Source organism: Coenobita brevimanus, chromosome 23, assembly GCF_032717465.1.
Source record: "Coenobita brevimanus isolate Jiangsu-jjx chromosome 23, ASM3271746v2, whole genome shotgun sequence".
In the NCBI taxonomy this organism is placed as follows: domain Eukaryota; kingdom Metazoa; phylum Arthropoda; class Malacostraca; order Decapoda; family Coenobitidae; genus Coenobita; species Coenobita brevimanus.
This window is the reverse complement of record NC_136976.1, coordinates 6,568,169-6,581,337: the sequence shown is the minus strand read 5'-3', so window position 1 is coordinate 6,581,337 and position 13,169 is coordinate 6,568,169.

Genomic DNA, 13,169 nt, shown 5'->3' with positions numbered 1-13,169 from the left:
CTTATTGTAGTAAGCTTGGTCATACTACGGAGAGATGTTTCAGGAGACAGCGTGATGTGAACAAAAAGGAGTCTTTAAATATTCAGTCAATTGGTCTAGTGTCCACTCTTGAGAGTTCCCAGAATTCTTTAACTGAGTTAACTGAACCTGCTTTGAGGGGTAACTTAAATTCTCATGATGGAGCTCCTCTTTTGAGCAGTAACGTGGGTGACACTCTCAAGAGTTCATGTGCTAATTTCCTGTCTGATGGTTTTGTCAGTCCTCTGGACAGTAATGACAGGAAATCAGTTAAAATATATCGTGATACAGGTGCTTGCCAATCCCTTATGCTGACCAGTGTTCTAGGCTCTAATTTTAATTCCTCTGATGAAACTGTAATCTTACAAGGTGTAGGGAATAATTACTTCTCTGTCCCTCTGTGCAGAGTGAATTTAGAGTCTGGTTTTGTTAATGGTTCCGTTATGGTTGGGTTGGTTGAGACACTCCCAATGTCAGGTGTAACTTTCTTACTTGGAAATGATATTGGTGGAAGTCAAGTGTGTCCAGCTCCTCAGTTGTCTAGCGAGCCAGCGGCTGTGTCCCAGGATTGTGATGTCCCTGATGTGTTCCCTGCATGTGCTGTCACTAGGGCTAAGTCTAAAGTTACTGGTGATTTAGAGGATGATGATGATGTTATCCTAGCTGACACTTTTCTTGCTAATTTGGACCACTCACCAGATGAGGCAGTACCCCGTAGTGTTGATAATTTGTCTCGTCAAGAGTTGGTTGAGTTGCAGGTTGCTGACCCTGAGTTGAAAGGTCTAGCTAACTCTGCTTGCAGTGAGGAAGAGTCAGCTGGTGCTTCTACTTGTTATTATGTAAAGTCAGGAGTACTTATGAGGAAGTGGAGACCCCCAACAGCATCAGCCGACTGTGAATGGGAGGTTGTACATCAAGTTGTCATCCCTCGTGTTTGTAGGCAGGATATCATTAGAGTGGCTCATGATTCCAGTTTGGCAGGACACCTTGGAGTGAGGAAGACTGTGGCACGCATTTTGAAACACTTCTACTGGCCAGGTATCTTCAGGGATGTTTCCTGGTATTGTAAGTCTTGTCACACCTGTCAAGTTGTGGGGAAGTGTAATCAGACCGAAAAGGTTGCACCTCTAGTTCCCATTCCTCCTTTTGAGGCGCCTTTCACCCGTGTGTTGGTGGATATTGTGGGCCCTCTTCCTAAGACTTCTTCAGGATTTTCTTATGTGTTGACCATGATTGATATGGCTACTCGTTATCCTGAAGCCATTCCACTTAGAAACATCTCAGCAAAGAACGTGGTTAAGGAAATGCTAGGGTTCTTCACAAAGTTTGGTCTGCCCAAGGAGGTACAGTCAGACCGGGGAAGTAATTTCATGTCAAACGTTTTCAAGCAGTCTCTGAAAGAGTTGGGCATCACCCAGATCACGTCTTCAGCTTACCATCCCCAGACCCAAGGAGCGTTGGAGAGATATCATCAAACACTCAAATCGATGCTCAAGAAATACTGTTTGGAACATCAGAAAGACTGGGATAAAGGTCTTCCATTCGTTGTGTTTGCTGCAAGAGAATCTCCAAATGAATCACTGGAGCTTCTCACCTTTTGAACTACTGTTTGGCCATGAAGTAAGAGGACCCCTTAAGCTACTCAAGGAATGCTGGCTGTCGGAGGAAGATGACGTCAACCTGCTGGAGTATGTGATGAATTTCAAAGAACGGCTGTCCACTGCTTTACAGCTGGCGAGAGAGAATTTAGGAGCTGCTCAGGAGAAGATGAAGACTTGGTATGATAAGAAGTCCAGGTTACGCCACTTTCAGCCAGGAGATCAGGTTTTGATTCTGCTACCAGTTCATGGGCAACCTCTTCAAGCCAAGTTTAGTGGCCCTTATTTCGTGGAGAAGAAACTCAGTGATGTCAGCTATGTCATCGCCACACCAGATCGTAGAAAGAGCAAGCAACTATGTCACATCAACATGCTAAAGTTATATCACAAGCGGGATGAAAATAATCCAGTCTGCACTGTAGCTGTTCCACCCGAGTCTGCAAGTGAAGCTCTCCCATGCAGTATGAGCCTGAGTGATAGTTTGGGGAAGAATCCTGATATCATGAATGATCTCCAGACTAAGCTTTCTCATCTACCACCCAAGGAAAGGCAGGAGTTTTCGGCATTACTGCAGGAGTACCCGCAAGTGTTCCGTGCCACTCCAGGAAGAACCACTGTGTTGATGCATGATGTCGATGTTGGAGACGCAAAGCCAATTAAATTGCCTCCTTACCGTGTGAACCCAGTGAAAGTTCCTCTCATCCAGAAGGAGCTTGGCTACCTGTTGGACCACAAGATGATTGAGCCCTGTCAGAGCGAGTGGAGTTCTCCTGTCACTCTAGTCCCTAAGCCAGGTGGGTCACAGAGGCTTTGCATCGACTACAGACGTGTTAATCAGATAACCAAAACAGACACTTACCCTCTCCCTCGTGTGGAAGATTGCATAGACAAGATCGGAAAGGCTAGGTACATAAGTAAGTTTGATTTGTTAAAGGGATACTGGCAAGTACCTATGACTGAGCGTGCTAGGGAGATCTCATGTTTTGTACTATTAGGAAAGACTTTTTGCATGGTCTGTAGTGCCATATACAGATTGTTTTAGAGTAATAAGAAATGTCCTTTGTAAATTTCTTTTTCTTTGTGGGGAGGTGTTACATAGCCTATGATTTCATCATCCTTTGTGTAATTTTAGCGCACAGTATGCTGCATGTTTGATCACGAGCGTGTTCTGCCTCAGTTCCCCCCTTCTACCGTTATAGTAGAGTAAGTCGACATCTCTGTTATACTTTGCGGGATTGTCATCTCTTTGTCCCCATGGCTTCATTTGCGCGTCCTCATTACAAGTTGTATCAAGCTCTCCTGGCCCCTATATAATGAGCTCAGTCTCTGCATCATTGCCACTTAGATCTGCTCCTCATTTTGTTCACATCTCTGTCCTCCCCTGTACAGATATTATTATTGTGAGTGCTCAAGAAGTCTCCAACCATCTAGCAGCTGTGTGTAATTTGAGTATAACTGTTGTTGCATTTTTTCTTGTACTGTATAGCATAAGTTTAATTTGTAGGCTTAGTGAAGTTTTTGTAATTCATGTATGGATCTTTATGTCAGTCATTTTTGATAATAGTTTGTATCTGTAATTATTTATCTGGCATTCACTGAGTATTATCTGGTATCTCATTTCATCAGGGCTGACTTAGATAAATTTACTCTTGCTAATTTCGTGTTAATAGAGGCTATTGCAGTTAACCATATATTTAACCTGTTTATTTGCCATTACATTATCCTTATGAGTCCTGAATGTTTTGTTGTTAATTTAAGCATTAAACTTTAACTTGTAATTTTACCTAACTCTTTTGTTTTGAACCTGGAACTTTACGGGACAATAGTGACTCTTCGTATTCTCACTTAAAGTGTACCTTATCTTTCTCTGTTCCGTAACATAAATTTGGCGACCTCATATCAGGATATTCAGGATATTATCATAAGGATATTGTTTGATATTTTGTGACTGTGATATATTCATGATGGCTACTATTTCTACACTTGATGAAGCCAAAGATTTTTTGTCAAATGTGCAAACAGTGTGTGATATAGAAAACAGAACAAAGAATGAACTTAAGCTTGTTGCTCAACAATTGGGAATTGCAGTTCACTCTCATCATTCTAAAGATCAAATTGTTAGCATGATTAATAAAAGCTTGTTTAATGTAACTCCTCCAAATGAGCAAACGCAGATTGAATTAGCTAAGTTACAGCTAGCCCTGCAGGAGGCTCGTGTGAAGGAAGCTGAATTTCAAGCACGTGCTAAGGAGGCTGATGTTAAGGAGGCTGAGTTTCACGCACAAGTTGAACTTGCTAGGATTAAGGCAGACCATGAGTATCGCATGAAACAAGGTGGAACTGGATCATCTAGCTCTGATGATTTTGATGTGGCTAAAAATGTTAAACTTGTCCCTCCTTTTAATGAATCTGATTTAACTAAGTATTTTCAGTTGTTTGAGAGGGTAGCTACAGGTTTTAATTGGCCTAAGGAGTATTGGCCAGTACTCCTTCAAACTGTTCTCACCGGTAAAGCTCAAGTAACTTATGCATCTTTGCCTCAGGATCAGTCTGATAATTATGATGTAGTTAAGAGCTTGGATTCTTAAGGCCTATGAGCTTGTTCCTGAAGCCTATAGAGTAAAATTTAGGACAACTTACAAGCAAGATAAGCAATCCCATGTTGAGTATGCAAAAATCAAAGAAGATCTGTTAGAGCAGTGGTTAAATTCTAAGAATGTGGATTCTGATTTTGGTAAATTTAAGCAGATGATTTTGCTGGAGGATTTCAAAAGGTGTATTAGTAAAGATGTAAGCCTATATCTTGATGAGAGAAGAATAGATAATTTGTCTGATGCTGCAGTTTTAGCTGATGAGTATGTTCTCACTCCCAAGAGATATTCTAGAGAAAAAGGGAAAGCTGAGAGTAAGTACGTTGCCTCTACTCAGAGTACAGGTAACAGGAAAGAGAATAAGGATGATGTTTCTCAGGAAGTAAATACCAGCTTCACCTCTAGATTTCAGAAAAGTAAATGTACTTATTGTAGTAAGCTTGGTCATACTACGGAGAGATGTTTCAGGAGACAGCGTGATGTGAACAAAAAGGAGTCTTTAAATATTCAGTCAATTGGTCTAGTGTCCATTCTTGAGAGTTCCCAGAATTCTTTAACTGAGTTAACTGAACCTGCTTTGAGGGGTAACTTAAATTCTCATGATGGAGCTCCTCTTTTGAGCAGTAACGTGGGTGACACTCTCAAGAGTTCATGTGCTAATTTCCTGTCTGATGGTTTTGTCAGTTCTCTGGACAGTAATGACAGGAAATCAGTTAAAATATATCGTGATACAGGTGCTTGCCAATCCCTTATGCTGACCAGTGTTCTAGGCTCTAATTTTAATTCCTCTGATGAAACTGTAATCTTACAAGGTGTAGGGAATAATTACTTCTCTGTCCCTCTGTGCAGAGTGAATTTAGAGTCTGGTTTTGTTAATGGTTCCGTTATGGTTGGGTTGGTTGAGACACTCCCAATGTCAGGTGTAACTTTCTTACTTGGAAATGATATTGGTGGAAGTCAAGTGTGTCCAGCTCCTCAGTTGTCTAGCGAGCCAGCGGCTGTGTCCCAGGATTGTGATGTCCCTGATGTGTTCCCTGCATGTGCTGTCACTAGGGCTAAGTCTAAAGTTACTGGTGATTTAGAGGATGATGATGATGTTATCCTAGCTGACACTTTTCTTGCTAATTTGGACCACTCACCAGATGAGGCAGTACCCCGTAGTGTTGATAATTTGTCTCGTCAAGAGTTGGTTGAGTTGCAGGTTGCTGACCCTGAGTTGAAAGGTCTAGCTAACTCTGCTTGCAGTGAGGAAGAGTCAGCTGGTGCTTCTACTTGTTATTATGTAAAGTCAGGAGTACTTATGAGGAAGTGGAGACCCCCAACAGCATCAGCCGACTGTGAATGGGAGGTTGTACATCAAGTTGTCATCCCTCGTGTTTGTAGGCAGGATATCATTAGAGTGGCTCATGATTCCAGTTTGGCAGGACACCTTGGAGTGAGGAAGACTGTGGCACGCATTTTGAAACACTTCTACTGGCCAGGTATCTTCAGGGATGTTTCCTGGTATTGTAAGTCTTGTCACACCTGTCAAGTTGTGGGAAGTGTAATCAGACCGAAAAGGTTGCACCTCTAGTTCCCATTCCTCCTTTTGAGGCGCCTTTCACCCGTGTGTTGGTGGATATTGTGGGCCCTCTTCCTAAGACTTCTTCAGGATTTTCTTATGTGTTGACCATGATTGATATGGCTACTCGTTATCCTGAAGCCATTCCACTTAGAAACATCTCAGCAAAGAACGTGGTTAAGGAAATGCTAGGGTTCTTCACAAAGTTTGGTCTGCCCAAGGAGGTACAGTCAGACCGGGGAAGTAATTTCATGTCAAACGTTTTCAAGCAGTCTCTGAAAGAGTTGGGCATCACCCAGATCACGTCTTCAGCTTACCATCCCCAGACCCAAGGAGCGTTGGAGAGATATCATCAAACACTCAAATCGATGCTCAAGAAATACTGTTTGGAACATCAGAAAGACTGGGATAAAGGTCTTCCATTCGTTGTGTTTGCTGCAAGAGAATCTCCAAATGAATCACTGGGCTTCTCACCTTTTGAACTACTGTTTGGCCATGAAGTAAGAGGACCCCTTAAGCTACTCAAGGAATGCTGGCTGTCGGAGGAAGATGACGTCAACCTGCTGGAGTATGTGATGAATTTCAAAGAACGGCTGTCCACTGCTTTACAGCTGGCGAGAGAGAATTTAGGAGCTGCTCAGGAGAAGATGAAGACTTGGTATGATAAGAAGTCCAGGTTACGCCACTTTCAGCCAGGAGATCAGGTTTTGATTCTGCTACCAGTTCATGGGCAACCTCTTCAAGCCAAGTTTAGTGGCCCTTATTTCGTGGAGAAGAAACTCAGTGATGTCAGCTATGTCATCGCCACACCAGATCGTAGAAAGAGCAAGCAACTATGTCACATCAACATGCTAAAGTTATATCACAAGCGGGATGAAAATAATCCAGTCTGCACTGTAGCTGTTCCACCCGAGTCTGCAAGTGAAGCTCTCCCATGCAGTATGAGCCTGAGTGATAGTTTGGGGAAGAATCCTGATATCATGAATGATCTCCAGACTAAGCTTTCTCATCTACCACCCAAGGAAAGGCAGGAGTTTTCGGCATTACTGCAGGAGTACCCGCAAGTGTTCCGTGCCACTCCAGGAAGAACCACTGTGTTGATGCATGATGTCGATGTTGGAGACGCAAAGCCAATTAAATTGCCTCCTTATCGTGTGAACCCAGTGAAAGTTCCTCTCATCCAGAAGGAGCTTGGCTACCTGTTGGACCACAAGATGATTGAGCCCTGTCAGAGCGAGTGGAGTTCTCCTGTCACTCTAGTCCCTAAGCCAGGTGGGTCACAGAGGCTTTGCATCGACTACAGACGTGTTAATCAGATAACCAAAACAGACACTTACCCTCTCCCTCGTGTGGAAGATTGCATAGACAAGATCGGAAAGGCTAGGTACATAAGTAAGTTTGATTTGTTAAAGGGATACTGGCAAGTACCTATGACTGAGCGTGCTAGGGAGATCTCATGTTTTGTACTATTAGGAAAGACTTTTGCATGGTCTGTAGTGCCATATACAGATTGTTTTAGAGTAATAAGAAATTTCCTTTGTAAATTTCTTTTTTTCTTTGTGGGGAGGTGTTACATAGCCTATGATTTCATCATCCTTTGTGTAATTTTAGCGCACAGTATGCTGCATGTTTGATCACGAGCGTGTTCTGCCTCAGTTCCCCCTTCTACCGTTATAGTAGAGTAAGTCGACATCTCTGTTATACTTTGCGGGATTGTCATCTCTTTGTCCCCATGGCTTCATTTGCGCGTCCTCATTACAAGTTGTATCAAGCTCTCCTGGCCCCTATATAATGAGCTCAGTCTCTGCATCATTGCCACTTAGATCTGCTCCTCATTTTGTTCACATCTCTGTCCTCCCCTGTACAGATATTATTATTGTGAGTGCTCAAGAAATCTCCAAACCATCTAGCAGCTGTGTGTAATTTGAGTATAACTGTTGTTGCATTTTTTCTTGTACTGTATAGCATAAGTTTAATTTGTAGGCTTAGTGAAGTTTTTGTAATTCATGTATGGATCTTTATGTCAGTCATTTTTGATAATAGTTTGTATCTGTAATTATTTATCTGGCATTCACTGAGTATTATCTGGTATCTCATTTCATCAGGGCTGACTTAGATAAATTTACTCTTGCTAATTTCGTGTTAATAGAGGCTATTGCAGTTAACCATATATTTAACCTGTTTATTTGCCATTACATTATCCTTATGAGTCCTGAATGTTTTGTTGTTAATTTAAGCATTAAACTTTAACTTGTAATTTTACCTAACTCTTTTGTTTTGAACCTGGAACTTTACGGGACAGTAGTGACTCTTCGTATTCTCACTTAAAGTGTACCTTATCTTTCTCTGTTCCGTAACATAAATTTGGCGACCTCATATCAGGATATTCAGGATATTATCATAAGGATATTGTTTGATATTTTGTGACTGTGATATATTCATGATGGCTACTATTTCTACACTTGATGAAGCCAAAGATTTTTTGTCAAATGTGCAAACAGTGTGTGATATAGAAAACAGAACAAAGAATGAACTTAAGCTTGTTGCTCAACAATTGGGAATTGCAGTTCACTCTCATCATTCTAAAGATCAAATTGTTAGCATGATTAATAAAAAGCTTGTTTAATGTAACTCCTCCAAATGAGCAAACGCAGATTGAATTAGCTAAGTTACAGCTAGCCCTGCAGGAGGCTCGTGTGAAGGAAGCTGAATTTCAAGCACGTGCTAAGGAGGCTGATGTTAAGGAGGCTGAGTTTCACGCACAAGTTGAACTTGCTAGGATTAAGGCAGACCATGAGTATCGCATGAAACAAGGTGGAACTGGATCATCTAGCTCTGATGATTTTGATGTGGCTAAAAATGTTAAACTTGTCCCTCCTTTTAATGAATCTGATTTAACTAAGTATTTTCAGTTGTTTGAGAGGGTAGCTACAGGTTTTAATTGGCCTAAGGAGTATTGGCCAGTACTCCTTCAAACTGTTCTCACCGGTAAAGCTCAAGTAACTTATGCATCTTTGCCTCAGGATCAGTCTGATAATTATGATGTAGTTAAGAGCTTGATTCTTAAGGCCTATGAGCTTGTTCCTGAAGCCTATAGAGTAAAATTTAGGACAACTTACAAGCAAGATAAGCAATCCCATGTTGAGTATGCAAAAATCAAAGAAGATCTGTTAGAGCAGTGGTTAAATTCTAAGAATGTGGATTCTGATTTTGGTAAATTTAAGCAGATGATTTTGCTGGAGGATTTCAAAAGGTGTATTAGTAAAGATGTAAGCCTATATCTTGATGAGAGAAGAATAGATAATTTGTCTGATGCTGCAGTTTTAGCTGATGAGTATGTTCTCACTCCCAAGAGATATTCTAGAGAAAAGGGAAAGCTGAGAGTAAGTACGTTGCCTCTACTCAGAGTACAGGTAACAGGAAAGAGAATAAGGATGATGTTTCTCAGGAAGTAAATACCAGCTTCACCTCTAGATTTCAGAAAAGTAAATGTACTTATTGTAGTAAGCTTGGTCATACTACGGAGAGATGTTTCGGGAGACAGCGTGATGTGAACAAAAAGGAGTCTTTAAATATTCAGTCAATTGGTCTAGTGTCCACTCTTGAGAGTTCCCAGAATTCTTTAACTGAGTTAACTGAACCTGCTTTGAGGGGTAACTTAAATTCTCATGATGGAGCTCCTCTTTTGAGCAGTAACGTGGGTGACACTCTCAAGAGTTCATGTGCTAATTTCCTGTCTGATGGTTTTGTCAGTCCTCTGGACAGTAATGACAGGAAATCAGTTAAAATATATCGTGATACAGGTGCTTGCCAATCCCTTATGCTGACCAGTGTTCTAGGCTCTAATTTTAATTCCTCTGATGAAACTGTAATCTTACAAGGTGTAGGGAATAATTACTTCTCTGTCCCTCTGTGCAGAGTGAATTTAGAGTCTGGTTTTGTTAATGGTTCCGTTATGGTTGGGTTGGTTGAGACACTCCCAATGTCAGGTGTAACTTTCTTACTTGGAAATGATATTGGTGGAAGTCAAGTGTGTCCAGCTCCTCAGTTGTCTAGCGAGCCAGCGGCTGTGTCCCAGGATTGTGATGTTCCTGATGTGTTCCCTGCATGTGCTGTCACTAGGGCTAAGTCTAAAGTTACTGGTGATTTAGAGGATGATGATGTTATCCTAGCTGACACTTTTCTTGCTAATTTGGACCACTCACCAGATGAGGCAGTACCCCGTAGTGTTGATAATTTGTCTCGTCAAGAGTTGGTTGAGTTGCAGGTTGCTGACCCTGAGTTGAAAGGCCCTAGCTAACTCTGCTTGCAGTGAGGAAGAGTCAGCTGGTGCTTCTACTTGTTATTATGTAAAGTCAGGAGTACTTATGAGGAAGTGGAGACCCCCAACAGCATCAGCCGACTGTGAATGGGAGGTTGTACATCAAGTTGTCATCCCTCGTGTTTGTAGGCAGGATATCATTAGAGTGGCTCATGATTCCAGTTTGGCAGGACACCTTGGAGTGAGGAAGACTGTGGCACGCATTTTGAAACACTTCTACTGGCCAGGTATCTTCAGGGATGTTTCCTGGTATTGTAAGTCTTGTCACACCTGTCAAGTTGTGGGGAAGTGTAATCAGACCGAAAAGGTTGCACCTCTAGTTCCCATTCCTCCTTTTGAGGCGCCTTTCACCCGTGTGTTGGTGGATATTGTGGGCCCTCTTCCTAAGACTTCTTCAGGATTTTCTTATGTGTTGACCATGATTGATATGGCTACTCGTTATCCTGAAGCCATTCCACTTAGAAACATCTCAGCAAAGAACGTGGTTAAGGAAATGCTAGGGTTCTTCACAAAGTTTGGTCTGCCCAAGGAGGTACAGTCAGACCGGGAAGTAATTTCATGTCAAACGTTTTCAAGCAGTCTCTGAAAGAGTTGGGCATCACCCAGATCACGTCTTCAGCTTACCATCCCCAGACCCAAGGAGCGTTGGAGAGATATCATCAAACACTCAAATCGATGCTCAAGAAATACTGTTTGGAACATCAGAAAGACTGGGATAAAGGTCTTCCATTCGTTGTGTTTGCTGCAAGAGAATCTCCAAATGAATCACTGGGCTTCTCACCTTTTGAACTACTGTTTGGCCATGAAGTAAGAGGACCCCTTAAGCTACTCAAGGAATGCTGGCTGTCGGAGGAAGATGACGTCAACCTGCTGGAGTATGTGATGAATTTCAAAGAACGGCTGTCCACTGCTTTACAGCTGGCGAGAGAGAATTTAGGAGCTGCTCAGGAGAAGATGAAGACTTGGTATGATAAGAAGTCCAGGTTACGCCACTTTCAGCCAGGAGATCAGGTTTTGATTCTGCTACCAGTTCATGGGCAACCTCTTCAAGCCAAGTTTAGTGGCCCTTATTTCGTGGAGAAGAAACTCAGTGATGTCAGCTATGTCATCGCCACACCAGATCGTAGAAAGAGCAAGCAACTATGTCACATCAACATGCTAAAGTTATATCACAAGCGGGATGAAAATAATCCAGTCTGCACTGTAGCTGTTCCACCCGAGGGTCTGCAAGTGAAGCTCTCCCATGCAGTATGAGCCTGAGTGATAGTTTTGGGGAAGAATCCTGATATCATGAATGATCTCCAGACTAAGCTTTCTCATCTACCACCCAAGGAAAGGCAGGAGTTTTCGGCATTACTGCAGGAGTACCCGCCAAGTGTTCCGTGCCACTCCAGGAAGAACCACTGTGTTGATGCATGATGTCGATGTTGGAGACGCAAAGAAGCCGAAGAGATTAAATTGCCTCCTTACCGTGTGAACCCAGTGAAAGTTCCTCTCATCCAGAAGGAGACTTGGCTACCTGTTGGACCACAAGATGATTGGAGCCCTGTCAGAAGCGGAGGTGGAGTTCTCCTGTCACTCTAGTCCCTAAGCCAGGTGGGTCACAGAGGCTTTTGCATCGACTACAGACGTGTTAATCAGATAACCAAGAAGAAACAGACACTTACCCTCTCCCTCGTGTGGAAGATTGCATAGACAAGATCGGAAAGGCTAGGTACATAAGTAAGTTTGATTTGTTAAAGGGATACTGGCAAGTACCTATGACTGAGCGTGCTAGGGAGATCTCATGTTTTGTACTATTAGGAAAAGACTTTTGCATGGTCTGTAGTGCCATATACAGATTGTTTTAGAAGTAATAAGAAATTTCCTTTGTAAATTTCTTTTTTCTTTGTGGGGAGGTGTTTACATAGCCTATGATTTCATCATCCTTTGTGTAATTTTAGCGCACAGTATGCTGCATGTTTGATCACGAGCGTGTTCTGCCTCAGTTCCCCCCTTCTACCGTTATAGTAGAAGTAAGTCGAACATCTCTGTTATACTTTGGCAAGGATTGTCATCTCTTTGTCCCCATGGCTTCATTTGCGCGTCCTCATTACAAGGATTGTATCAAGCTCTCCTGGCCCCTATATAATGAGCTCAGTCTCTGCATCATTGCCACTTAGATCTGCTCCTCATTTTGTTCACATCCTCCTGTCCTCCCCTGTACAGATATTATTATTGTGAGTGCTCAAGCAAGTCTCCAACCATCTAGCAGCTGTGTGTAATTTGAGTATAACTGTTGTTGCATTTTTTCTTTGTACTGTATAGCATAAGTTTAATTTGTAGGCTTAAGTGAAGTTTTTGTAATTCATGTATGGATCTTTATGTCAGTCATTTTTGATAATAGTTTGTATCTGTAATTATTTATCTGGCATTCACTGAGTATAATCTGGTATCTCATTTCATCAGGGCTGACTTAGATAAATTTACTCTTGCTAATTTCTGTGTTAATAGAGGCTATTGCAGTTAACCATATATTTAACCTGTTTATTTGCCATTACATTATCCTTATGAGTCCTGAATGTTTTGTTGTTAATTTAAGCATTAAACTTTAACTTGTAATTTTACCTAACTCTTTTGTTTTGAACCTGGAACTTTACGGGACAGTAAGTGACTCTTCGTATTCTCACTTCCAAAGTGTACCTTATCTTTCTCTGTTCCGTAACATAAATTTGGCGACCTCATATCAGGATATTCAGGATATTATCATAAGGATATTGTTTGATATTTTGTGACTGTGATATATTCATGATGGCTACTATTTCTACACACTTGATGAAGCCAAAGGAATTTTTTGTCAAATGTGCAAACAGTGTGTGATATAGAAAACAGAACAAAGAATGAACTTAAGCTTGTTGCTCAAACAATTGGGAATTGCAGTTCACTCTCATCATTCTAAAGATCAAATTGTTAGCATGATTAATAAAAAGCTTGTTTAAATGTAACTCCTCCAAATGAGCAAACGCAGATTGAATTAGCTAAGTTACAGCTAGCCCTGCAGGAAGAGCTCGTGTGAAGGAAGCTGAATTTCAAGCACGTGC